Here is a 25,712-nt window from a genome sequence, read left to right as displayed (position 1 = left end):
CCCTTCTCCTGAGATGAAGTTCAGACAGGGGGAGTTTTTATAGCTACTGCTTACCAAACAAATGTGAGAAACGGCTGTTTAAAGTCTGCTTTTAACATGGAACTTCTTGTCTGAACTCTAATAATCGGGTGTTTGGAAATCGTTAAGTAGCTGCCTTGACTTGCTTAACTTGATGGCTACAGACGTTTCATCAAGCTGACATAGGATTTATGTCTCAATAACACAATAACGTGTAGTGAGCACCAGGGTTCCAGAACGATTTATGCCTGATCTACAATTGGAGAATGATTTACACCCCAGTGAGGGGTGGAGCAATGAGAGTCTCTGCTAGGACACCCTGCGTCCTGCTGCTGGACTGCATTCCCCCCGGGGGTGGAGCGGAGATGGCAATGTTCACTCCCTGACCTTTCTCCTTGATAGCTGTGTCATTAGAGAAAAAAAAAAGTCTGAACGAGTCCTCTTTTCCTTGCAAAATGTTTCCAATCACTCTGGTTCCCATTAAGCTCTAAATCAAGACTGATTCAGTCTTGGACAAGACAGGGGTGAATGCGATCACAGGAACTCAATACCAGACAACGTCCCTCAGTTTTCCCATAATTTGGCCCTATGGCTGGGAAGGTGCCGGGGCCATGGTCAAGGAGCCCATCGCCTCGGTGTGATAGCCACTGGATGCTTGTCTTGAGTCTGCACTGATACCCATAACACATCAACTTCTGGGTCCTGAGGATGCCACAGAGGTCACCGTGAATGCTCATGTAGCTCGGTAGAGACACCAACATGGAGGAGGAAAACCCCAGTGGTTCAGAGTGTGGGTTGTGGAGTCAGCAAGCCCGGAACTGCTCCCTGGATCCACCGTTATCTGGCCCTAAAACCTTGGGCCCATTACTTAATCTCTTTGTGCCTCGATTGCCTCACCTATAAATTGGGACAATAATATCTAAGTCAAGGGATCGTTCTGAGAAGATCTGACCCTTAGAATATCCAAAATGCTGGTAGTGGAATAATCGAAAGAGAAAACAAAGTGAAGGCAGAAGGGAACAAGATTAACTTTAGCACCGAAGCACCTTAGAACAGCAAAAGAAGAATTGGGCTTGCAATCACATTCTGGCTAAACTCCCAGCATTTCCTATGGAAACAATAGTAGGGATGCCATGTGTCTCTTAGGAGAAACACATAAGAAAACATTTGTGCAAACACCTAATACTTGGCAGATCCTGTGTAGATGTGCACTTTCTGCCTTCTTTCCAAGCAAGCAGAGAAAATTAGATGCGTACAGATCTTGATCACCCACGTGTTAGTTCACGAGGGTGGTGTCAGTGTTGCTGGGGAAGGCTGGGCTTGCACAGCGTTGTGGAGCGGGTAGAGGTTTCCTTTGACATCCTCCTCCTCTCCTCTTCACATTATTTCTCCAGCCGGGCACACCCACTTCCGGTGTCCACACATATTTCTCCAGCCAGGCACGCCCACTTCCGGCGTCCACACAGGTTGCCTTTTCAAATCGTTGTCCCAGGGCAAAAAGCAGTACTTAGTTGTACTACTAACGACTGAAAGGCATGAAAACAAGGGTGTCACAATTCTAATTCGAAACTCCTTGGAGTTAAATCTCCTTAACCCCAAAGAGTAAAGGAAAGCCTTAAAGACTGATGGGCACTATAATGATAAGAATTACATTTTAGAAAGACTTCCTGCAGGCCCTTCTAGCTTTTCCATCTTTCCCACAGTGTACTCTAGCCAGGGGGCCTGAGGACCTGTGTCTTCCAGATCCTCCGATTTTTGCTCAAGCCGGCTATCAGCAGGCTGCTATCCTCGCATGTGGCCCCCCAGCCCTGGTCCGTTTACTGACAGAATCTGTCTTCGCTAGACTTGTCACTAAGCCATTCTGGGACCTCGTGCACAAATCTACAAGGTTAATAAGTCCATGTTGTCATGGCTCTGTTATCTCGTTTCCCTCGGGCACACCATGCCATGAAAATAAATGCCCAAACAAATCCATTTTCCTCGTAATGCAGAGCTTCCATAGGGCTTTCCATTGCTAATTAAAGAGAAACCTGTACATGCTATTGAATTTAAATTTCATGTATTTCCTTCCTAAGCAATAAAGAAACTGAAAGTGAAAACATACATGGGTTTCAAAAATGCCTCAGAGTGGCCCAATCATTTTTTTACCAAAAATTTCATTTCCTTTGGACCTGAGGGAACGTAACTAAAATTATAATTCATTTATTTCAAGCAAGAATTTTAAAGGTGAGAAAAATAGATTAGCACATAGACCCAGATTTGCAGTGTTTCAGCCACTCAGTTCTATAAGTAGGTCCTGACATACTTGGAAAAGTGCTAGGACACAGATTAGACCTGGTTTCTACTCCCTGAGAGAGCACACCGTCTGCATACGGACTATCTGAGTTTTACCAGGTTGACCAAAATTACCTGTTCAGTCTGTCCATTCCCCCCCGTGGAGAGTGAGTAGGAAAGCGGCTCAGTTAACTTTGTGATTCAGATGTCTTCTGTCCCAAGTTGACCCTTAAAATCCATTCTGTTGCAGATTTCAATACTACTTAATATTCCCCGGAAAAAAATGAATCCTCAGGCCCAACAGCATTACTGAACCACAGAGACTTTCCTGAAGTTGTTGCAGGAGAGATTAAGGTGGAGTTTAGAAAATCTTAAAGCCCACAGCAGGCCTCTTAAAGTTCTTCATCAGTGGTAGGGTTTTCTCCAGATTCCTTCCATCTCCCAGACAATCACTGTACTTCTCAGATCAGAGCAGTTGTGTTCATTCCACAGGCAGGGTCAGTGGGGCCTGAAATCCAGCCATCCTGCCCTCTCCAAGCTGAGAGCCCATGTGTCGGTTATAGACACTGCAGAAAAGAAATCTTTTTTTTTTTTTAACATTTATTTATTTTTGAGAGAGAAAGCGCACGTGCGTGCATGAGCCGGGGAGGGGCAGAGAGAGGGAGACACAGAATTCAAAGCAGCTCCAGGCTCTGAGCTGTCAGCACAGAGCCTGACAGGGGGCTCGAACCCACAAACCAGGAGATCATGATCTGAGCTGAAGTCAGATGCTTAACCGACTGAGCCACCCAGGCGCCCCAGAAATTTTTCCTTTGCACGTGGGCACTGTCCACTTTGCAAACTGTGCCTCCATTTCTGTCTCGCTTGAATAGAGACCTTCTCCTACTTCCCACCGCAGCTCTGATGAATTAGACGCCCTGACACTTCTCTGTCCTCTCTCTACTTGTCTGTCAGATGGAATCTCAAGTAGAATCAATGTTTTACCAATAAAAAGCAAGTATCAGTTGATACCAAAAGAGTATCCAAGACAGCAGACACAAAGGAGTCTTATAAATAGAAAGTGGTATCATTTTTGAATGCCCTTGTCTTATGCCCATAGGAATCATGTGTCTGGGCAAAATTTGCAGCAACAGCAACACGATTCTTAATAAAATTTCTGCTTTATCATGTGTACAATTTTTTCATAGAAAAATCTGTAGGAATGTTTGTTCTATATCTCCTTTTAGCTGTCAATAAAATTAAATTCAGCACAGGAGGAAAATGGGGGAACTTGTCCTCCATCAGGGAAAGTCTGAATTATAAAATGTCTTTAGAGAAACACATTTTGTTACTTCCAAGTAGTCAATAACCTCCAGTTAAGAAAACAAAATGTTGCCAAGTGGAGGAACCTCAGCAATCTATTTTAGTGACTGCATACAAGTCCGTAATTAAAATACAAATTTCTTTATTGCAAATAGATCTTTCCAAAACTTGGAATTTCCCTCTCTCATAAGTAAATTAAGCATCTCTTTTTGTACCTTTATTGAGAGTGACATTCATTTAATAAACTACCTGTTAACAATTTAAAAGTAAATTTCATCTTCACTTCTGTGAAAGTGGTCATTTTCTTAAATGACGTCTCAGATAATCAGGGGTCATCTACTTTTTTTCCCCAAATGCAGCTATATATGTAGGATTAGTATCCCTCCTGCCAAAGCCTCCTGCCCACCCCCCACCCCCCCAAATCCATGCACACCTAGACACTACTTTTCCTTTAAGAAGAGAATATCAAAGTACTACCATCCGGTGTGGCCAGGGCTCATAAATAAAAGAGGTAAATTTCAGTTACCTGGAAATACCTACATCCTGCCAAGGCTGCAATCATTCTCTCACTTATAAATTCTAAGTTTAAATTAAACCAAATCCCAAGCTTTCTTGGCTCCAACTCTTCCCTTTCAATGAAGTTTGCATTCTTGGTTTAAAGAAAAGAAAGGCTTACTTTTTTTTTTTTTTTTTAAGGGGCTCAAGGCTTCTAGGACATCGGATGGTTTTTACAAAGTACCATTTTGTTGAGTGCAAAAGAATAAGAAACAGCTGGCTTACATTTCCTATGAAATGCACATTTAGTTAAAAATTAAAGACAAAAAATAAAAAGCACTAGAGAAAAACACTTTTTGGTTTTGCCAAGACCCAAACCATTTTCTAAAAAAGAAGGGATAAGTAAGAAGAGAAAAGAATAGTTTTGAAATGCTTTTGCCAAACCAGGTCCCCTTTCTGTGGTCCTAAAGTTCATTAAGCCTGAAATAAAATAGCACAAGATGCAGAATTAGCTTGAGCTGGCTCTGGAAACAGTTATGGGTCTGTTAAGCATGAAGGGATTCAATAAATATTTCTCCTTTCTTTTCTTTTCTATCCCAAGAATAGTTGCAGTGATTTTTTTTTTCTACTAGTTTCTGAATTTTGCCAAACTCTCCCTGATAGATAGAAGAGGGATTGAATTTAAGTAGAAAACTACATTCTAGTTGCTAAAGTTCCTGGAAACATGTTTGTACTACAAATAGTAAATAAATAATAAAAGTGATTCCAGGGAATGAAAAGTTGCTAGCTCCCTGCCAACTTGCTTTCATCACACAATAGAAAAACAAAAAGTCAATCTTGCCCTAGGATTATAGGTAAAATGGGCCCATATGTGGTCATGTTGACTTCAATTCAATTTAACAAACACTATTCAGCACCTACCATGTTCAAATCAAAGACCTAGGTGCTATAAGGGGATTTAAATAAATGAACAATGACCTCAGAAATGGATAGAAGGTAACAACTAAAATGCACAGTATAGAATAGAACTGGAAAACTTCTCGCAACACAACAGCAAAATTGATTTACTCAATACCAGAGTTCTCAAGACGCAAAACTTCATGAAATGATTTTTTCCCTAAAGTAGTTTACAATTTTAGGTACACAAATGTATATTAAAACTTTACATTCAAGGCATCACCTGGTTATTCCATTAGTTCTGATATACTTATTTAAAAAGTGCTTCAGAATGGTGAAATTTGGAGAGATTCATCGTGCTTACTTGAAAGTCTTCCTTTTGAATTTCCAGAACTAAGTTAACTGATGAGAAAACAATATTTTTTATGGTTGAATCCATTTATTAGGTAGAAATTTAAATGCCTCATGCCACAGTTGGCAAAATTGGGAAAAGTTCATCTTCCGTACTTGCGATTTTTCTTCCTTTCAGATTTCCCTCCACTCTCAGCACCAACTCAGATAGACCCACGTTTCTCACTACTCTTCGAAGCTGTCTGTATTTTTCTCCTGAAAAGTAATCTGTAATTAACACTAAAGTAACACTGTGTTATGTCTTCCTAAACATCTTTGTACTTAAAAAGATTCTTACGAGAGGATTTTAATAACTCATAGAGGCTACTTTCAATCAGGATTTGTAAGGAGAAGATTCAGGGCTGGCAGCAGACAGATGGTGCTATGCCTGTGGCAGGGGCTGAGAGAGGTGGCTCATCATGACTGAGACAGGGGAGGTAAGCATTACTGAGGTCACTGGTGAAGATTCAGGGATAGTTGGTTGGCACCGGGGACCCAATATGACAGTGCATCACTCTCTGGGAAAATAGGAGACAGCAGTTGGGCCTCCTGGCAACAGGTGGTAGATACTATAGTCCAGACTGACTCACAGGCAGTAGTCAGGGTGCTGGATGACCCCAGGCACCAGCCCCTGACCTGGGTGCAGCAAGGATCCCATTGTCTAGAGAAGGAAAACGCAAGAGTGGAAAAGAAGGCATGGGAGACTAGTTTCTTGGAACGAGGCCCAGAACAGACCCTCTGGAGTGAATCAGGACAGCTGTCAAGCTCTTTGGAGTGGCCATAGGATGTGGGTGATGGGTAAGTTGCCAGCATGGTCTCAGGCTCAGAAACAAGAGCCTCAGGTTCCCAGAGTCCCACTGTGAGAATGAGGTCACTGCTGGAAGGAGCTGGGCACCCTGAACAAATGTGGAAACTCCTTTGCCTTGCCCGGGAGCTGACTGAGTCCAGTTAGTGCAAGAACAAATTCTCAGAGTGGGGGACAGACAGAGAAGAAGGGAAACACAGGGGAGATGAGTCTGGAGATGGCAAGAATGGGTTTCCATCATGTGGGAGAAATAGACTCAGGATGAGGAAGGGACACTTTCTCTGGTGTTCAGATGATGTGCGATCTATTCTTCTTTGTGGTTAGACCCTAGCCTTAGGAATATGCCGATTTTGAAGTCTGACATGCCTTTTTTTTTCCCCTCGGCATGTCTGCTTGTTGCTCTCAAAAGGGCAATGGATAAGCCCAGTTTCACTTTTAAGTGTTTAATAGAGTGGGAATTACATATTTCCTCATGAGAGGATTGCAAATACTTTAAAATAGCAGGAGACCGCCAAAAACTTCTAAGAGGGTAATTCCGTTTTTGCAAAAGTTGATGAAACTTGATGATAAAGTCATAGGAAAGTCATGGGAAATTCTGGGTAAATTGAGAATGGTCAAATTTTGAGATCAGGGCCATGTCTCTCAGTCTATTAGGTCTTTTTAAAACCTAGACACACGGAGGCTGGACCCAGTAATCCCATATAGCAAGAAATTGCTAACTGGTTGCAGTAGTTGACTGCCCATCTACATGACCTTACCTTGCCTTGCCCAGCTCCAGCTTTGTCTTGAAAAGGGCTCCAGACCCACCCTTTTGGGCTCATGGTTTGCCCATCCAGCCCATATTTCTGTCTTTCCTTCTTGTTTGGCCCTCCTGGGTAGCGACCTGCCTCCCAGTCTCTAGGCACTGCCCGGTAGCATCCCAGCCCAAACTCCAATTGCATTCTGGAGTTTTTAAAATCTATGTTCTTGATGGGGCCTGAGTAATTTTCAGAGTACCTAACAGAGCTTGGCACTTAAAAGATGCTTTAAAACACATACTGAATTTAATTTGGTGCACATCTTTCTTAATCATGAACAGAAGTAGGATTTCTTAAATCATCCTACCTGTGATATGTTGAAAAAACCTCTGAGCTGTACCTGGGGTCAGACAACGTGGAGCCACGGAGGGAAGGCCAACATCATTAATGCTACCTATATCAAGGGCGACACAGTCTACGGTGGGGGTAAGAAGGCCTCCCATGCCTTGTTCCACGGGTCATTGTAAGGATCCCCTTCTGTAAACTTTATTAAATCATAGCACAAATCTAAATACCATCTGAAAAGTGCAGTTCTGTGGAACAGCCTGTTCCCCATGGGGCTGGAGAAGTGAGCTATCTCTGTGTTTGATTCTGTTTTACAAAGAACACAAACAGTTTGGGACTTTTAAGAAAACCCTCTGGGCTTCTCTCACAATGTTGAGACTGGCCACCAGCCACTCCTGCTGCAGGGCAGTATACGAAAAACTCTCTGCAAGGCAGACCCTCTGTTTTCTAACAGAGACCTGCGCCAGCCCCCCACATGGCAGTACATCGTGGTTGCTGGTGGTTAACATAAAAACTTGCACAAAGGGACTGTCTGGGAATCCTTCTGCCTCTCTTCCCTTCTGATTCTTTCCCCTGTCCTTCCTGCCCTGCCTGCAGGATGCCATCAGAGGGATGTGCACCCCAGACCCCCAATACAGCCAGCAGCATATGCCCCCAAACAGCAGGTTTACCAACGTAAAACAAAAGGACCAGACCAGGAAAACCTCCTCTTCAGGTGTAACCTACATGTTTCCCATTTTTCAAAGAACCCCAAGGCAGCCATCGTTCTCCCAGGATTGATCGTCTCAGAACACTTTGTGATTTGACATGCTGGCTCTAATCTCCAGGGGGCACTGGTGATCTTCATCGGCCCCCGGACACTCCCAATGTATCCCTAAGTAATAGGTTGTCCGAATGAAATGCAGTCTTAGTTTTACCCATGGCCCCAAGAAAATGGACTCCAACTTCTCCCATACCCCAAAGTCAGATGAAGTGTCAGGTTTGCAAAGTCAGGTTTGCAAAGAAGATGCCTTTGATACCTTGGCCTTGTACCCACTTGAGAGCATAAAATACTTGAAGTTAAAGTGTCCAGAGAGTGTGCAATCAAAACAGCTTTGAGAACTGTTAGTGTATTATGGTTTGCTTTCTCACCTTGTTCCCAACTAGAGAATCTGAGGGAAAGGGGCATTTTAGGAGTATTTGACATGCATCCCCTCGTGCTCAGGAGGTAGAGTGGCATGCGGCTCACACCTAAGAAATCAAAAAGACAAGAAAGTGCAGCTGACTATCTGGTCTGCTAGCAGAGCGTTGCCATTGGGGCACTGAGGTGACTTGTACTCCCAGAGAGAGACACTGAGAGGGGGCCGTTTCCCACCCTCACCAGAGATGTCACTTCATAACAGTACTACTCAGGTAAACTTGCTGGCCCCTTTTCAGGGTACTAGATGACAGAATGCATATGGATCACCCACTCTGCTGCAAGTGCTGAAAGGTGGTCTCACAGGGTGGGAGCCAGGCTGAATGGCATTGCTGGCTACAGACCAGCGCTGCCCTGATGGATTCTGGGGCCTCCCAGAGTCCTCTTGCATTGGTTAGCTGCACTTAGACGTTTTAGGGTGGCATGCTGTTTCGAGGGTTCAATCAAAACTTCAAGTCTTGCACACTTTAAATGGGATTTCAGGGTGTCTCCAGACCTCTCAGAGGCTGCTCACAGACCACCTTTTACTTTCTTCTGTTACCTGTCCTGCCCCTGATTTAACCCAGGCCACTCCCTACAGCCAACCCCGTTTATCAGCCAGTTCCTGATGTTCACAACCTCCCCCGGAACCACTGGCCAGGGAACGCTAGCTTCATGCCCCTGCTTCCCAGGCTGGACCCCTTCTTCCTGGTATCTGACCTGTAATCTTACTTTTTCATGTTTGTGTTGTCTTTCCACCCTTCCCTCATCCATGATTATCATTCTATTGCTCTCCAGTTCAAACTTCATAACCCACCCAATACACCCTAATCCTGACTCTGGGAACCCCCTCCCTCCCATCCAACATCCCAGCATCCTTGTCTAGAGAACATCCCTTTGAAAATATTTCTAAATCTTGCTTAGCTTAAGGTTTGGATCTAGGTTAATGTAAAAAAACAAAAAATGCCTTTGGGAGAAGTAATGTTTAAACTTTGTCTTTTATTCGCCCTTCCGTGTTAATAAGTTTCAGATCTTTGCTTCAGAGAAGATTTTGTTGAAGAGAGTTCGAGAATAGCATCATGAGAGGAAACTCTGCTAAGAGAGGGTGGAGTGTGAAAGTATTAATTTTTCTGTTCTTCATTTTTGCTCTGGACCCACACTAAGCTGGATGTCTAAAACTCAGTACAGGAAAAGCTCTTCTGACAGAAAACAATTGGGTTATTGCTGAGAGTGTTTTGGATGGTGTGGCATTCTGCCATGGCTTTGGCATCCACTACCACAAACTAGAAATTGTGTGTGTGTAGTGTTGATGTGTGCCTGATGAGCGAGAGACCAAACCACTACCTCTAGCCCCGAGTGTGGCCCTGCAAAAGACAGAATGGACGTAGCGCACTCCCAATGCTGTGGTTCTGGGTGGATCAGTTATAGACATAGTTCAGCAAGCCGAGCAAACCAGACAGCCTTTTTCTTACCCAACAGAAACTTGCATTTTTAAAATGTATTCACATCTCATCATTTAGGGATTTATGCCTGCAAGTCCACTATCATTAAAGAGTTATGTGCATACATTCCCCTTTCCATTGCAGGGATTACAAACCCCTAATGATAGTAAATTATTCTTTCCTAAACCGTATACTATGATTCCTCTGTGGAATTTTCTAGGCTGTTTTGTAAGGCACTACAGCCTTAATGAAGTGTTATTTATACTACACACTGATTTTCTGCTTTGTTTTTAGAGTTTCTCGTTGTTCCATCTTTTTTGATTTATCATACATTTAGCAGACCTGAGTATGAAAGCCATTTTTCTGTCACTCTTCAAACTTAAAATGAACAAGACTTTTTATGAAGTGTAATTTTCAATAACAATGAAATATTAGAAGCCCCTCTTGGAGTTCCTTGTTCTATTCCTGCCTGTGTTTTTTTTTTTTTTTTTTCCTCCTATTTCTCTTTTCTTTTCTCCCTGGTTTCCCACCAAGACGATCTATGATTGCTGTAGCCTCTGAAATATGGAAATGGGGGACCAGAGGGGTCAGAAGAGTCTCCTCTTTCTTGATTATTGAATACCATAGATGTGTGCACAACGGGCTGTGCATACAATTAACGAACTAATGACTTAGCTTAATTTGGGGTTCTGAGAGGCTTGAAGGTACACAAAGAGACATAAGGTTAGCTTTCTAGAAGGTAGTCATTTTCCTTTGATGTTGGTCTCCTTTATACTTGCATCTAAAACAAATAACTTCTAATCATTCTAAGAGCCAAAGACTATGTGCTTTCTAAGCAGTTAATCTAGATTCAAGACATCACTGCACAATTTTCTGGCTGTGTGATTTAGAGGCCTTTATAAAGCTTCTAGAAAATGGGCATAATCAAAGTAAGTACCATCTGAAGAACATGTGATTGGATATGTGAAAGGGGTTAACGTGATTTATATAATATATTCTCAATAAATGTTATCTGCCCTCCTCTCTCCTTACTTTCCTTTCCTCTCCTCTTCTCCATTCCCTCATTGTATTAGGGATAAATTCAGTCCTAAAACAATAAGTTGATTGTAGTATCCATAGAGGACAAATTTCCTTGTCTTCCCAACTGCTGTCACCATCACCTCTGTTCCTACACACTCCCCTCTTTCACTTGCTAAGGGAAGTTTATTCCTATAACAGCTTTGGGCAGGGAATCATGATTGAAATTGGACAATAGCAGTAATTTCATAATCTTGGAAGGTGACCGGATTTAGGCATAGACAACGGCTTAAGCTATGGTAGGGAGCCTTGGGAGAAAGATTTTCTCACTAATAAAAAGGTTTTGAGGGCACTTCTGGGAAGATGGCAGAGTAGGAGAATCTAAGCTCACCTGGGCCTACAGACCTACATAGCAGCCACATCAGTGCAACCCAGCCAGAAAATGACCTGAAGAATGGCAGAACAGACTTTCCACACAGGGAGGCCGCATCAGAAGGTTAGGAAGGGCAGCAACTCAGTGAGGAACCAAACTCCCAGTGAGAATAATCACTAAAGGGAGGGACACCGCAATCACAAAGAAGGGAGGAAAGCACACCCCACACTAGGCCATCCAGGCAAGGTGGGGGGTCTGCACTGGGAAGATGAGTCCCCCTAACATTTGTCTTTGAAAACCAGTAGGACTTAACTTCGTTAGTGTTTTTTGTTTGTTTGCTTGGTTGGTTGGTTTTTTCTTTTTTTACAACCAGGGGTGCTTAAGTCTGAGTATGTTAAAAATCAGTAGGTTTAGCTCTGGAAGAACCAGTGAGTGATAGGAAACTGAGTCCTGACCCTTTAAGAGATGGCATTACAAATAACTCCACTGAAATACAACCTAGAGGTGGCATTTTGAAAAGCTCCTGGGATATATGTGAAGGAGATTTGTTTACTAATCTCAGAACACATGCTGGCAGGGCAAGGATCTTTAGGAGATTTCTCCAAAAACAGAAGCGCTGGTAGGTGTCATTTATCTCTCCCCCACCTCCATCCAACCTAGATAGCCAGACACCTGTGGGAATTAGCAAGAACATCTTCCACTTACTTCATGCCCCTGAACTCTCCTCTGATCTGCCTCATCCAACCAGCCCCACTCAGCAGGAGTCTCACCAAAGCACCCCCTACTGCATCTCAACCGATGAGCAGCCCCAGCAGGGACTGGCACCACCTCACAGTGACTTCTGCCCTGAGAAGAGGGGAAAATAACCACACATGCCAGTGTGACTGAAGCCTCAACAGTTGGGCCTTACAACTGGCAGTGTGAAGAGAGTGTGCTGCTAGATCAGTTCATCTGTGGTCCCAGCACACCAACCGGGGGCAGGCATCTGATCTCACTGCCAGCCCTGCCTATTGGCAAGAGCTCCTCAGGGGACAAGATAGGGAGAGATTAGTGCTATGGCAGCCCAAACACATGGCCTCTGATTTGCCTGAAAAGCAGGCATCTGATTTGCCTGCTGGGATCCCCACCAACAAAAACCTCTCAAAGAACAACACAGAGAGAGTACCTTGCAGTGTGGTGCCACTGAAGTTCTGGCAAATGGGCAGGCATCTGGTTGGACTGCTGACATCACCCAGCTACAAGCCCATGGCAGCCCTGGGCTGACCTCTTAACAGCACAAGGACCAAACCCAGCCCAAGATAGGCAAAGAGAGCCATTGCAGCCAACTGCACTGAAGACAAACACAGCTTGGCCACAAGAGCAGTGCATACACAACACATATAAGAGATACCCTTGAACCATATGTTCTGGTGAACAGGGGACAGTGTGCTACAGGGCACCATAGGACCTCGTCTTCATAAGGTCACCACTTTAAAGATCAGGAGACATAGCGGCCTTTCCTAACACATAGAAACAAACACAGAGAATTAGACAAAATGCGGAGACAGAGGAATACGTCCCAAATGAAAGAACAGGAGAAAACTAGAGCAAAAAAGCCAAAATGAAATAGAGCTAAGCAATATGACTGATAATTCAAAGTAATGATTATAAGATACTTGTTGGACTTGAGAAGAGTGGAGGATATCAGTGAGGACTTAGACAATATATAACAGAACCAATCAGAGATGAAGAGCTCAATAACCGAAATTAAAAATACACAAGAAGAACCACTAGCAGATTAGAGGGGTGGAAGACTGGATCTTCCGCAGAGTATTGGAAGGCAGAGTATTGGAAAGCAACCAAGCAGAACAGCAAAAAGAAAAAAAGAATAATAAAAAGTGAGAACAGGTGAAGGGAGCTCAGCAACATTACTTAGCATAATAACATTCACATTATAGGGATTTCAGAAAGAGGAGAGACAAAAAGAGAGGCAGAAAATTTATGTAAAGAAATAATAGCTAAAAACTCACATAATCTGGGGAAAGAAAACAGACATCCAGATCCAGAAGGCTTAGAGAGCCCCCAACAAAATCAACCCAAGGATGTTCACATCAAAACACATTATAAGTAAAGTGGCAGAAAGTAGTGATAAAGAGAGAATTTTAAAGGCAAAAGAAAAGAAAACCATTACATACAAAGGAAACCCCATAAGGTTATCAGCTGATTTTTTTCAGAAGAAATTTTGCATGCCATGAGTGAGTGGCATGATATATTGAAAGTGCTGCAAAGAAAAACCTACAACCAAATATAATCTACCCAGCAAAGCTATTATTCAGAATAGGAGAAATAAAGTGTTTTCCAGACAATAAAAGTTAAAGGAGTTCATCACCACTAAACCACACTAACAAAAAACATTAAAATGGAATGGAACATTAAACATTGAGTAGAAAGAGAAAGCCATAATCATGAGTAGAAATATGAAAATCATGTTTGTATGCATAGGTAAATACAAGTATAATAAATGTAATAGATTAATCACTTATAAAACCAGTATGGAGGTTAAAGGATCAAAGCATTAAAATCAAATATATCTATAAAAATCAGTCAAGGGAGTCACAAAATAAAAGGATGTAAAGTATGACATCATATATGTAAATTGTAGAGGAAAGGAGTAAAAATTAGTGGTTCTAGAATGAGCTCAAACTGTGACCATCATATTAATATAGACAACTATATGCGGAAAGTGTTACATATGAACTTAATGGTAACCACAACTCAATAACCTGTAATAGATATGGAAAAATAAAGAGAAAGGAAGCCAAGCATATCACTGAAGAAAGCCATCACAAGAACAAGAAAGAGAGGAACTACAGAAAACTGGTAAAACAAGGAACAAAGTGGCAATAAATGCATACTATCAATAATTGCTTTAAATGTAAATGGACTAAATGCTCCAAAGACATGGGGTCACTGAATAGATTAAAAAACAAAAGACCCATCTATATGCTGCCTACAAGACACTCATTTCAGACTTAAAGTCACATGCAGATTGAAAGAAAAGGGGTAGAGAAACATTTATCACGCAAATAGAAGCAAAAATAAATCTGGGGTAACAATAATTATATTGGACAAAATAGATTTTAACACAAAGTCTATAACAAGAGACAAATAAAAACACTGCATAAAGGTAAAGAAAACAATCCAACAATAAGATATAACAATTATTAATATTTATGCATTTGACATGAGAGCACCTAAATACATAAAGTAACTATTAACAGACATAAAGGAAGAAATTGAAGTAATACAATAATATTAGAGACTTTAACACCTTATTAAATCAACTGATAGATCACCCAAACAGAAAATCAACAAGGAAACAGTCACTTTAAATGACACATTGACCACATAGATCTAACAGATATATTTAGAACATTCCATCCCAAAGCAGCATAATGCACATTCCTTTCAGGTGCACATGGAACATTCTCCAGGATAGATAACATGCTAGGCCACAAAACAAGTCTTAACAAATTCAAAAAGATTGAAATCATATACATGCATCTTTTCCAACTGCAATGGTATGAAACTAGAAATCAATCACAAGAAAAATGTGGAAAGAACACAAATACATGGAGGTGAAATAATATATGAATGGGTCAACCAAGAAATCAAAGAGGAAATAAAAAAAAATACATGTTAGACAAATGAAAATAAAAACAAAATGTCCCCAAAACTTTTAGAATGCAGCAAAGCTGTTCTAAGAGGGAAGATTTTAGCAATGGAGGGTTACATCAGAAGCAAGACAAATCTCAAGTAAACAACTGATACTTACATCTAAAGGAGCTAGAAAAAGAAAAACAAAACACAAAGCCAATAGAAGTAAGGATAAAATAAAGATCAGAGCAGAAATAAATGAAATAGAGACTAAAAAAAATAATATAACAGATCAATGAAACCAGAAATTGGTTCTTTAAAAAGGTGAATAAAATTGATCATTGAGAGAGAAAGAGACTCAAAAAGCTAAAATCAGAAATGAAAGAGGAGAAATAACAACTGATATTACAGAAATACACAGTATTATAAGAGAATACTATGAAAAATTGGACAACCTATAAGAAACGGATAAATTCCTAGAATCATGTAACCTCCCAAAACTGAATCAGGAAATTTGAACAGGCCAATTACTAGTAATGAAATTAAATCAATAATCAAAAAACTTCCAACAAACAAAAGTCAAGAACAGGTAGCTTCACAGGTAAATCTATCAAACATTTAAAAAAAGTTAATACCTATTCTTCTAAAACTATTTCAAATAATAGAAGAAGGAAAACTTCCAAACTTATTCCTCAAGGCCAGTATTACCTTAATACCAAAACCAGATAGAGACACTATAAAAAAGAAAAGTATAGGCCAATATCTCTAATGAACAGATGTGCAAAAATCCTCAGCAAAATATTAGCAAACCAAATCCAAGAATACATTAATATATCATTAACCAGGATCAAATGGGATTGATTTTAGGGATGCAAAAGAGTTTCAGTATTTGTAAATCAATCAGCATGATACATCAGATTAACAAGAGAAAGGATTAAAAACCATATGATCATCTCAATAGATGCAGAAAAAGCATATGACAAAGTACAACAACCATTTGTGATAAACTTTAAACAAAGTAGGTCTAGATGGAACATACCTCAAAGGCCATATATGAAAAATGCACAGTTAACATCATACTCAATGGTTAAAAACTGAGAGCTTTTCCCCTAAGGTCAGGAACAAGACAAGTATGTCCACTCTCACCACTTCTATTCAACATAGTACGGGAAGTCCTAGCCACAGCAATCAAAAAGAAAAAGGAATAAAAGGTATCCAAATTTGGTAGGGAAGAAATAAAACTGTCACTACTTCCAGATGATGTGATACTATATACAGAAACCCCTAAAGAATCCACTAAAAAGCTACTAGAACTGATTAAATGGATTAAAGATCTAAATGTAAGACCTGAAACCACAAAATTTCTAGAGAATATAGGCAGTAATTTCTTTGACACCAGCTGTAGAAACATTTTCCTAGATATGTCTTCTCTGGCAAGAGAAACGAAAGCAAAATTGAAACTACACCAATATAGAAACCTTCTGCATAGTGAAGGAAACCATAAACAAAACAAAAAGGCAATCTACTTAATGGGAGAAGATATTTTCAAATTATATTCAAATGATATATTCAATAAGGAGTTAGTATGAAAAATATATAAAGAACTTATACAAGTCAACACCCAAAAATAATAATCCAATTAAAAATGAGCAGATACTTGAATAGACATTACTCCAGAGAAGACATACAGATAGCCAACAGACACATGAAAAGATGCTTAATATCTCTAATCATCAGAGAAATGCAAACAAAACTACAATGAGTTACCTGTCAGAATGGCTAAAATCAAAAACAGAAGAAACAACAAGTATTGGTGAAACGAACCTTCTTGCACTGTTGGTGGGAATGTGAATTGATGTCGCTATGGAAAACAGCATGGAGTTTCCTCAAAAAATTAAAAATAAAATTACCATATGATCCAGTAATTCCACTCCTGGGTGTTTACCTCTCCAAAATGAAAACACTAATTTGAGAAGATATATGCACCACTATGTTTATTATAGCATTATTTACAATAGCCAAAGTATGGAAGCAACTCAAGCGTCCATGGAAAGATGAATGGATATAAATGTGGTATGTGTGTATATGTGTACATACCGCGCACACACACACACACACACACATATAAACCACACACACATTATATACATATATATATATATATATATATATATAATGGAATATTACTAAGCCATAAAGAATGAAATTCTGCCATTTACAACAGCATGGGTGGATCTAGAAGGTATAATGTTAAGTGAAATAAGTTAGTAAAACACAAATACTATATGATTTCACTCATATGTAGAATTTAAGAAACAAAAAAAAATGAACAGAGAAAAAAGAGACAAATAAAGAAAGATTCTTAACTATAGAGAACAAACTAGTGGTTGCCAGAGGAAAGGTGGGTGGGGGGTGGATGAAATAGATAGAGAATTTAAGAGTACACTAATCTTGATGAGCTTTGAGAAATGGGTAGAATTGTTGAATCATTATATTGTACACTTGAAACTAATATAACATGGTTAATTATGCTTAAATAATAACAATAATTTAAAAAGATTTATAAAACACATCTCCCCTCCTCTTTTTAAACAAATGTGCTCATGTCTTCATGAGATGCTTGAAACTGCTGCAGCTATGCTCTTGAACATGAGATATCACCAACACATATGGCAGAGTAGAAAGATGGAAACTCCAGTCCTCGATGACATTACCATGTTGCTGAACAGTCTCCTTCCAGAGTCCCTGCTGTGTTAAACAACACATGCCTCAGGATTTAAGGGTCTTTGTGGTAGAATTCTGTTCTCTGCAGCAGAAAGCAGCTAACTGCCCATGTTCCTCAGATTGAAGTAAAAGTTCCAGCATTCTTTGTGCATGAGCTTTGGTATGATATTGAAATTCATAAGCCTCAGTTACCTTTTTTCTATAACGGGGACCATAATTTTACCCATTAAAATTACTTAGACTGATAGGAGGACTCAATAAATGCACATAGAGTAATGTTTGATATGACATACTCAGTAAATGATAGTTAAAATGATTTTGACAACCCCCCCCCACCCCAGTGACACAAAGTAAACACTGATTATACCTCCTGTCTGATACAGACGCAGATCACTGTGGAGGATCTGGATAAAAACCTCACCAACCTGTGATATTCGATTTGACTACTCTGCACAGATGGCTATCTATTCTTTTGCTTCTCCTTTCTCTAGGTTTCTGTCTCTGAAGCTGAGAGCCTGGAGAGGGGCTGGACACCCCATCACACACACTCACATCTCAAAGGAAAAAGGAAATATGAAGGGACCTAGTGCCCATGTGACCCATAAACCCACTATGAATCTGTAGTCTCGCTGGAAAATGTGAGGCCTGAAGAGCTTTTCTAATGCTGGCAGCAGAGTGGGTAGGGGAATTGGATCTCTTAATTTCCTTCTAGAAATAGTCTCTTTGACATAGTATCCCAAAGTCTCTTCTTTGACCCCTCTAAGTTCTTCCTATAACAAGCCCTATTGCTTCTATTATGATATATAAATCAGGATCTTCTACATTACTAGGTATTTGTTCTCTGTGTTCTTCCTATTCCCAAATATTATATAAAACTAGTAATATTTTCTTAATCTACATCAGGATCCTTTCCTATATTTTAGTACTTGTATTTATGTTTACTTTTTTCCTTCACTTTGCCTTACACTTGAACTTTTCCTTAATCCTTTCATAGTGATGGGAACCCCGAGCCCCTTTTCCGTTTTGTGCTTACTCTGTGCCATCTCAGTTTCCCAGAAGTCTGCACAGAAATCCCCCAAACTGGAAACCTGAGTCCTTCTTTTCTGCACATACATTGGCAAGTTGGCTCAGAATTGAGTCTCAGCCAGGCTCAGCAGATAAAGCCAGCATCACCATTTCTGAGATTCAAAGCATATTTATTGCTTCGGATCACAGAGAATGTCGATGTGGTTTCCAGAAGAACCCTACAAGGTGATTAGTGGAACTTGGTTATTTATTTATTTGTTTGTTTAGGTTGTCCAGCAGCAGAACCTCCTCCCTGCGTTGGGCAATTGGGCACTATATATAGGTTTGGCACAGCAAGGCCCCCAAAGGCCAGATACCTGGTTTCTCTGATCCCCAACTACTAGGGAACAGCCATGCCTACAGCATGAAAATGCAGCATTATGAAGACACAAGAACTGTTTAGAACCTACTTTAATGACCATGATGGTAGAGCTCTGTGTCCCTGACTGGAGGCCATAGCCGCACACTCACCAGATCTCACTGGGGGCCAAGGTAATGTGCTTCTGGACCTTCATCTTGTCTTCTGGGACCTTTCTCTCTAGGCCGCCAATCAACCTGAGAGCTACAAGGACTCTTCCAATCATGTCCTTTTGATTAAGTTAGCCAATTTCTGTTTCAGTTGTTTGCAACCAAAAAACCCAGCATTACACATTTTACTTCTCTTATTTCATTATGTTACGGAAATGGCAGGGTCTCTAGATGAGAGGATATGGGAACAAATGCTCCCATTTACTTGCTGGCAGCCTTGGGCAATGAAATGAACATGCTCTGAGCCTCAGTCTTCGCACATGAAAAAGGGGAAAATAGTATCAAACTCACAGAATTATTGAAAGAATCAAATGAAATTTTCTGTGGAAAACTCTTGACCATTTTTAATCCAAACTTGGCCCCTCCTTCCTGTCACTTACAGTTTAGTTGGGAAACTATGGGGTGCATACATATTAGACATAGGTAACATTTGTATTGACACACAGCAATATCTCGTGGGTCATTCTAAATAAATGCACTTTTGAATTTATTAGCTCCTTTAACCTATGTAACAACTCTGTAAAGTAGATATTATTACTCATATTTTATAGAGGAGGAAGCTGAAGCTTCTAGAGAGGTTAATAAGTGGTGAAATAGAACACAGTTATAATTCAAACCCAGAGCAAAGCCAGGGACTCTTACCCCAGAGCCTGTGATCCTAACTAACTCACCCTTATGAAGTTACTCTGCTTTATGAGGGTAGCATCCAACTGCCAAAAGATAGGTGTAAGCAACATTCTGCTGAGTGAGTTCACAAGAGGAAAAATTACCCTTAGAGTTTCAGAGAAGCAAGGAAAGGCTTTGTAAAAGAAAGAGGCCACATGTCTAAAATAATCAGATTACAAAGCTACCAGCTTCCCAGATGATTTGGACATAATTTTTGTCACACGAGTTTTACTCTATCAGCTCTTTCCCATCTTTCTTAGTCTGTCTAACTCCAATATATTCTGAAAACTCAACCAAACAGTATTCCTTTCAGGAAATCTTCTCTGACCTTCATAGACTGGGTCAGGCACCTCTTCTATGTTCACCAATAATATAACATTCCTATGTATGTCCTGTAAATATTGACTCATTTGCCTGCCTACAGTCACCAGTCTGCGGATTCTGTGAATGCAGGAGTCATGTCTGTTTTATTACTCATTCTACTCACAACATCTAACACAATACCCAGCACACAGTAAGCTGTCAATCAGTGTTTAGCGAATGAATGTAGAATGACTATTCCCAGTAGAGAAACCCACAGAGAGACAAATCTGGCTGAAGACAGACGGTTTGGGGTAAAAGTATTTTGCAATTTTGCCAACATCAAAGTATCCTGGCTTCTTCCAGGACATGATTGCAAAAATATAGATAATCAAGATAATCAAATTAGAAGAGAAGCCAAAGCAAACTGTTGGTGTTGTATAAAAGAGATAAGAAAATAAAATTTTATGAGTATGTTTAATCTAAAAAAGATAAAACTACCATCCCAGCTCACTATGGTCACATAGTGATTTTGAATGGATAGTGGTAGTTATAAGACCAGCTCAGGTGTGTGTGTGTGTGTGTGTGTGTGTGCGCGCGCGCGTGCACGTGCATGCATGGCCATGTATAGTTACGTGTACGTATATTCTTCAGTGAAATTTTGTGATTAATCATTTCATAGACAATCAGAATTTCATGCACATTGGGAGTTTTTCCTAAGCTATCCTTTCAAAAGTCTCACACTCATAGAAGAAATAATATTGGCTCTTTTTTCAACATAACGTTTTGATTACTCTGGCTCCAGCAAGTCTGGGTTGGTCCTCTATCTGCATGCTTTTTGAGGAAAAAGATTTTTGGTTATGACAGACAAATATATGCACCTGAAACATTTTTTTGAATAATCTAACTGTTAGAATATGTGCCAAGAAGAAGGATACAGGAAGAGTTATAGGAGTCAAGACACAGCAGGGAAGAATGAGCTGGAATTATTAGGGAATTCCTCCCCGGTAGGAGAAGAAGGATCTTGAGTGCCTTTGGGGAGCAGTTTCAGTGAGACAGAGAACAATATGGCAGATACTATGGAGCAGCCACAGGAAATGGGTGTGGATCACTTTTTGGAAGGATGGCAATGTGGCAAGAAAATTCAAGAACAAGGGTAATATTTGGTGGCAGAGAGAGCCTGGGAGGTTGCTGGCCCCAACAATTTCTTACTATTAATATAAAGTAAAATTGAATTTTTTCATGCACAGTTCTTTGAATTTTAATACCTGTAGAGATTCATGTAACTACCTGACCATAGTCAGGACACAGAACTGTTCCCTCATCCCAAATAACTCCTGGCAATGCCCCTCTCCAGCCTCTCCTTCTCCCCATCTCTAACCCTAGCAGCTACTGATCTGTTGGCCACTATATATTTCTTTTCATAAATATCAGCAATGTAATCATACAATATGCAGCATTCTGAGACTAGCTTCTTTCAGTCAGTGTGATGTCTTTGAGATTCATCCAGCTAATGTCTAAATAGTTCGTTCCTTTTCATTGCCAAGTAGTATATCATTGTATGGATGGACCTCAGTTTGTTGATCCATTCAGCTGTTAAAGAGCAATTCACTGTTTATAGTTTGTTGGTGATTATAAATAGAACTGCTATAAGTATTAATGTACAGGTTTTTGTACACATAGGCTTTCATTTCTCTAAAGTAAATACCAAGGAGGGAAATTGTTAGGTCTTATGTTAAGTGTATGTTTAACTTTAGAATAACTTTGAAACTGTGTTTTATAGTGGCTCTACCATGTTGCATTACCAGCAGGAAGGTATGAGAGTTTCAATTGTTCTGTATCTTTGCTACCTGTATAGTGTGACCTCATCATAGTTATAATTCACATTAATCCAGTGGCTAAGGATATGGAACATTTTTTCATGGGCTTATCAATATAACCTCTTTGATGAAATATCCACATCATGTACCCATTCTTAAACAGGTTGTTTGCGTTTTGACTGTTGAGTTTTGAGAGTTCTTTATATATTCTGGATGCAAGACTTTTGTCAAATATGTGATTTGCAAATATTTTCTTCCAGTCGGTAGTTTGTCTTCTCATCCTTTTCACATGTCTTTTACAGTGCAAGTACATTCAATTTCTATGCAGTCTAATTTCTCCATTTTGTTTTCTTTAATGGATTGTGCCTTTGGTGTAATGTCCAAGAATTCTTTGCCTAATCCCAGGTCACAAAGGATTTCTTCCACATTTTCTTCTGAAAGTTAAAAACTTTTACCTCTTGCGTTTAGATCTATGAACCAATTTGAATTCGTTTTGTAAAAGTTGTGAGTTATTTTTCGCAGATGGATATTCAATTGTACCATTTCTATTGAAAAGGCTGTCTTTTCTTCCACTGAATTGTCATTGTGCCTGAGTCTAAGAATCAGGAGGCGTGTCAGTGTCTGATATAGGAGAAAATGGATGGCTCGGCCCAAGCAGAGAGAGAACAAATTCACCTTTCTTCTGCCTTCTTGTTTTACTTGGGCCCTGAAGGCATTGGGTGATGGCCACCCCACCCACACTGAGGAGGACCATCCACTTTACTCAGTTCACTAAACCAAATGCTAATCTCTTCTGGAAAACTCTTACAGACACACCTAGAAATATTTTCACTAGCTATCTGGTCATACCTTATCCCAGTCAAGTTGGCACAGAAAATTAACCAATATACTGTGTTTTCTTCTGGTGCCAGCATTTTTAGGCTTTTGACACACTTTGCTAAAACCCCAAGTTTCCAAAGTTCTGAGATGGTCTGTGGCAAGGCAAGGGAGATGCTCTTCTTCTGTTTCCTTCCACCAAAGGAATCCCAAACCACTTTTTCTTGTGCCACAACATTTTATAAAGAGTTTCATAAACAGCTCTCTCTGTTTTTATGCTCTACTTAATTTTTGGTCTGAAGTTCAGGGGAGACTAGGATGGAAGACACCTTCTACCAATAAACACCAAACTTTATTTAGAATTTTTCTTCCTTTACAAAATTAAGTTTTTATTATTTGATTAGATATATAATCCCTGGATCCTTCTTATCTGAGGATGTTTTCTTCCTGAAGGCTCCTCATTTCCCTGCAGAAGGACATATGTTGAACCCATCCCACCATATCCTGAAACATTCAGAAGATTCCAAAGTACCCTTGGAAGTAGGTTTCTGGTAAATACCCCCCTTCAGTTTTCCAATCATTTTGAACTTCCATTTAGACTTAAGCTGAGGTAGCCCTACCTCCAGTACAATTTCCTATAACATAATGACTGAAGTATCTCTGGGAGGAAATTATTAATACTATCAATTCTACGGGCAAGAAAGCTAAGCCTTCAACTCATTTAGGGATTTGCCTGAAGGATCCTAGATTTAGAATTGAAATGCAGATTTTGTGACTCCAAATACAGTAAAATCTTCATTTGCAAACATAATTCATTTTGGAAACATGCTTGTAATCCAATGCACTTGTATATCAAAGAGAATTTCCCCATAAGAAACAATGGAAACTCTGATGATTTGTTCCACAACCCAAAAAATATTCACATAGAAATGATTACAATGCTGTGATACAATACAAAAAAAATAAAGAAAATACAAAATATAAAGAAAAATAAACAAATTAACCTGCACTTACACTTGAAAACTTTTGTGGCTGGTGTGAGGGAGACAAGAGAGAAGAAGGTTAGTGTGTAGGACAACTTTCACTATCACTAATAGATGTTGACTCCAGGACATTATTAATAAACTCTTGTCATATACTGTATTTAATGTAACTGGCAATAAGGCAGCAGAGGAAAGGGTGTCTATTTGCAGGCAGCCTGACCTAAAATAAGACAAAGCATTCCTAAGCTAATGACAAGAATACACTAGTGGCAGTTGTGGGCACCTTCCAACATTCTGAAATATCACTGATTTCTGCCAGACACCGCCGCCTAAGACCGAGCATCTGAACATGGGAGCCAATCACCCACAATCCCACAGGAAGAGAAAGAGAGAGAGAGAAGAACCATTGGCTCAGCTGTGACCACGTGAGGTTCAGCACCACATATTGTCATATTGCAAGATATTGCTCATTTATGAAGTTAAAATGTACTAGAAATGTTTGCTCATCTTGTGGAATGCTCGCAGGACAAGGACAAGTTACAATCTAAGGTTTTATGGTGCTATTATTCTTCCCATCAAACTATAACAAAGTCTTAGAAGTCAACCCTGGCGATCATCTGCCAACCTGTCTACCAAAGCCTAGGCATCCTGCCAGTCAATTCAGGCCCTCCCTTGCCTGCTGCTATACAGCAAAGGCAGAGCAGGTTGGGAAGGCTTGTCCACACTATTTATGAAGTTCTACACTGCAAAGAAATTAAAGCCAGAGACATTGTAGCCACGAAGAACCCTATCTGAATTCTCCCTCTTCTACTTACTTAGGGAATATTTCTCAAACTTGCTAAGCCTCACTTTCCTAGGTACAAAATAGGGACATTAAGAATTGTCCCACAGAATTGTTAAAGAGGAGAAAGGAGCCAGCACGTCAAGTTGTAAGTCCTGTCCCCAGAATGTAAGGCTTCCTTAAGAAATGGCAACTGTTACAGATTAATTCATTAATTATTATTATATTTTGAACATACTAGGTAATATTAAGTACATATTTGAACATACTAGGTAAATTGTACTCAATATATCATCTTTTTAATGAGCAAGAGCACATTATTGTGGGTAATAAGTTTCCACGGTTCAAGGGCTCGCCAACATTTGCAATTAAATCAATTTTGAAAACGGGACACAGGATAGCACCAGATTGTACCCTGGAGTCGGGTTCAGGAAATGAGACCTAAGGAAGAAAGTTTCCGCAAAGAAACGAATTAAAATCTGGTTAGGATTTATGCTCTTCAGGATGTACTGAAATGGTGGGGGATTGAATTTCAGCCATCTTTACTCCAAAGAAACATATAAAGCAAAAGTTAATTTGAGATACATTTTCCTTTCAAGGGATTATTTTTAAAGTTTGATTACTAGCATTCTTACTCTGTTTGCTGCTGCGAAGTAAAACACACACACACACCACAAAACCAAAAAACACCCCAAATAACCCCCACCAGCTTTGTACTTCAGATTCAGTTGCTTATTCCCTTTTGGTAAATGCTCATGTGAAGGTTTCCCCCAAGGCACATTTTCTTTTCTTTTTCTTTTCTGTTTTCTGGAAAGAAAACAACAAATTAAGAAATGAAATACTATTTTTCCCAATAGTCATGTTTGGAGACTATAATCATTATAGGAAGATACTGTTGAAAAATTAACCTGAAAAGAATTTATCAGGTGCACTTATTGTATATTGAGCAATACACTGAAATTGGATGAATATAAAATAAAGAATTAACGGTCTAGTCAAGACGAACTGGAACACATAAAGCAATAATAAGAAGAGCAGTTTCATAATTAAGCACTGAAGATAATACATAAAAGTAACACAGAACAATGTCATCCGATCTCCATGAAGATCTCTTGAAGAGACAGAACAATTAATTCCCTGAC

At 39.9% G+C, this 25,712-nt stretch overlaps 1 long non-coding RNA gene across 1 annotated transcript in view; it reads right to left on the bottom strand.

Annotated features, from left to right (window-relative positions):
• LOC144244578 (uncharacterized) overlaps nt 1–25,374 on the bottom strand; it is a 97,272-nt gene extending 71,898 nt beyond the window's left edge. Inside the window, exon 1 of the long non-coding RNA XR_013338983.1 lies at nt 25,288–25,374. This is a non-coding gene — a long non-coding RNA (uncharacterized LOC144244578). The remainder of the gene's footprint in view (nt 1–25,287) is intronic.
• Nucleotides 25,375–25,712: the final 338 nt, after the last annotated feature.

The sequence above is a fragment of the Crocuta crocuta genome, unplaced genomic scaffold, assembly GCF_008692635.1.
Source record: "Crocuta crocuta isolate KB4526 unplaced genomic scaffold, BGI_CrCroc_1.0 scaffold322, whole genome shotgun sequence".
NCBI lineage: Eukaryota > Metazoa > Chordata > Mammalia > Carnivora > Hyaenidae > Crocuta > Crocuta crocuta.
Note: the sequence above shows the minus strand (reverse complement) of the source record. Positions and strands in the feature narration are given on the sequence as shown.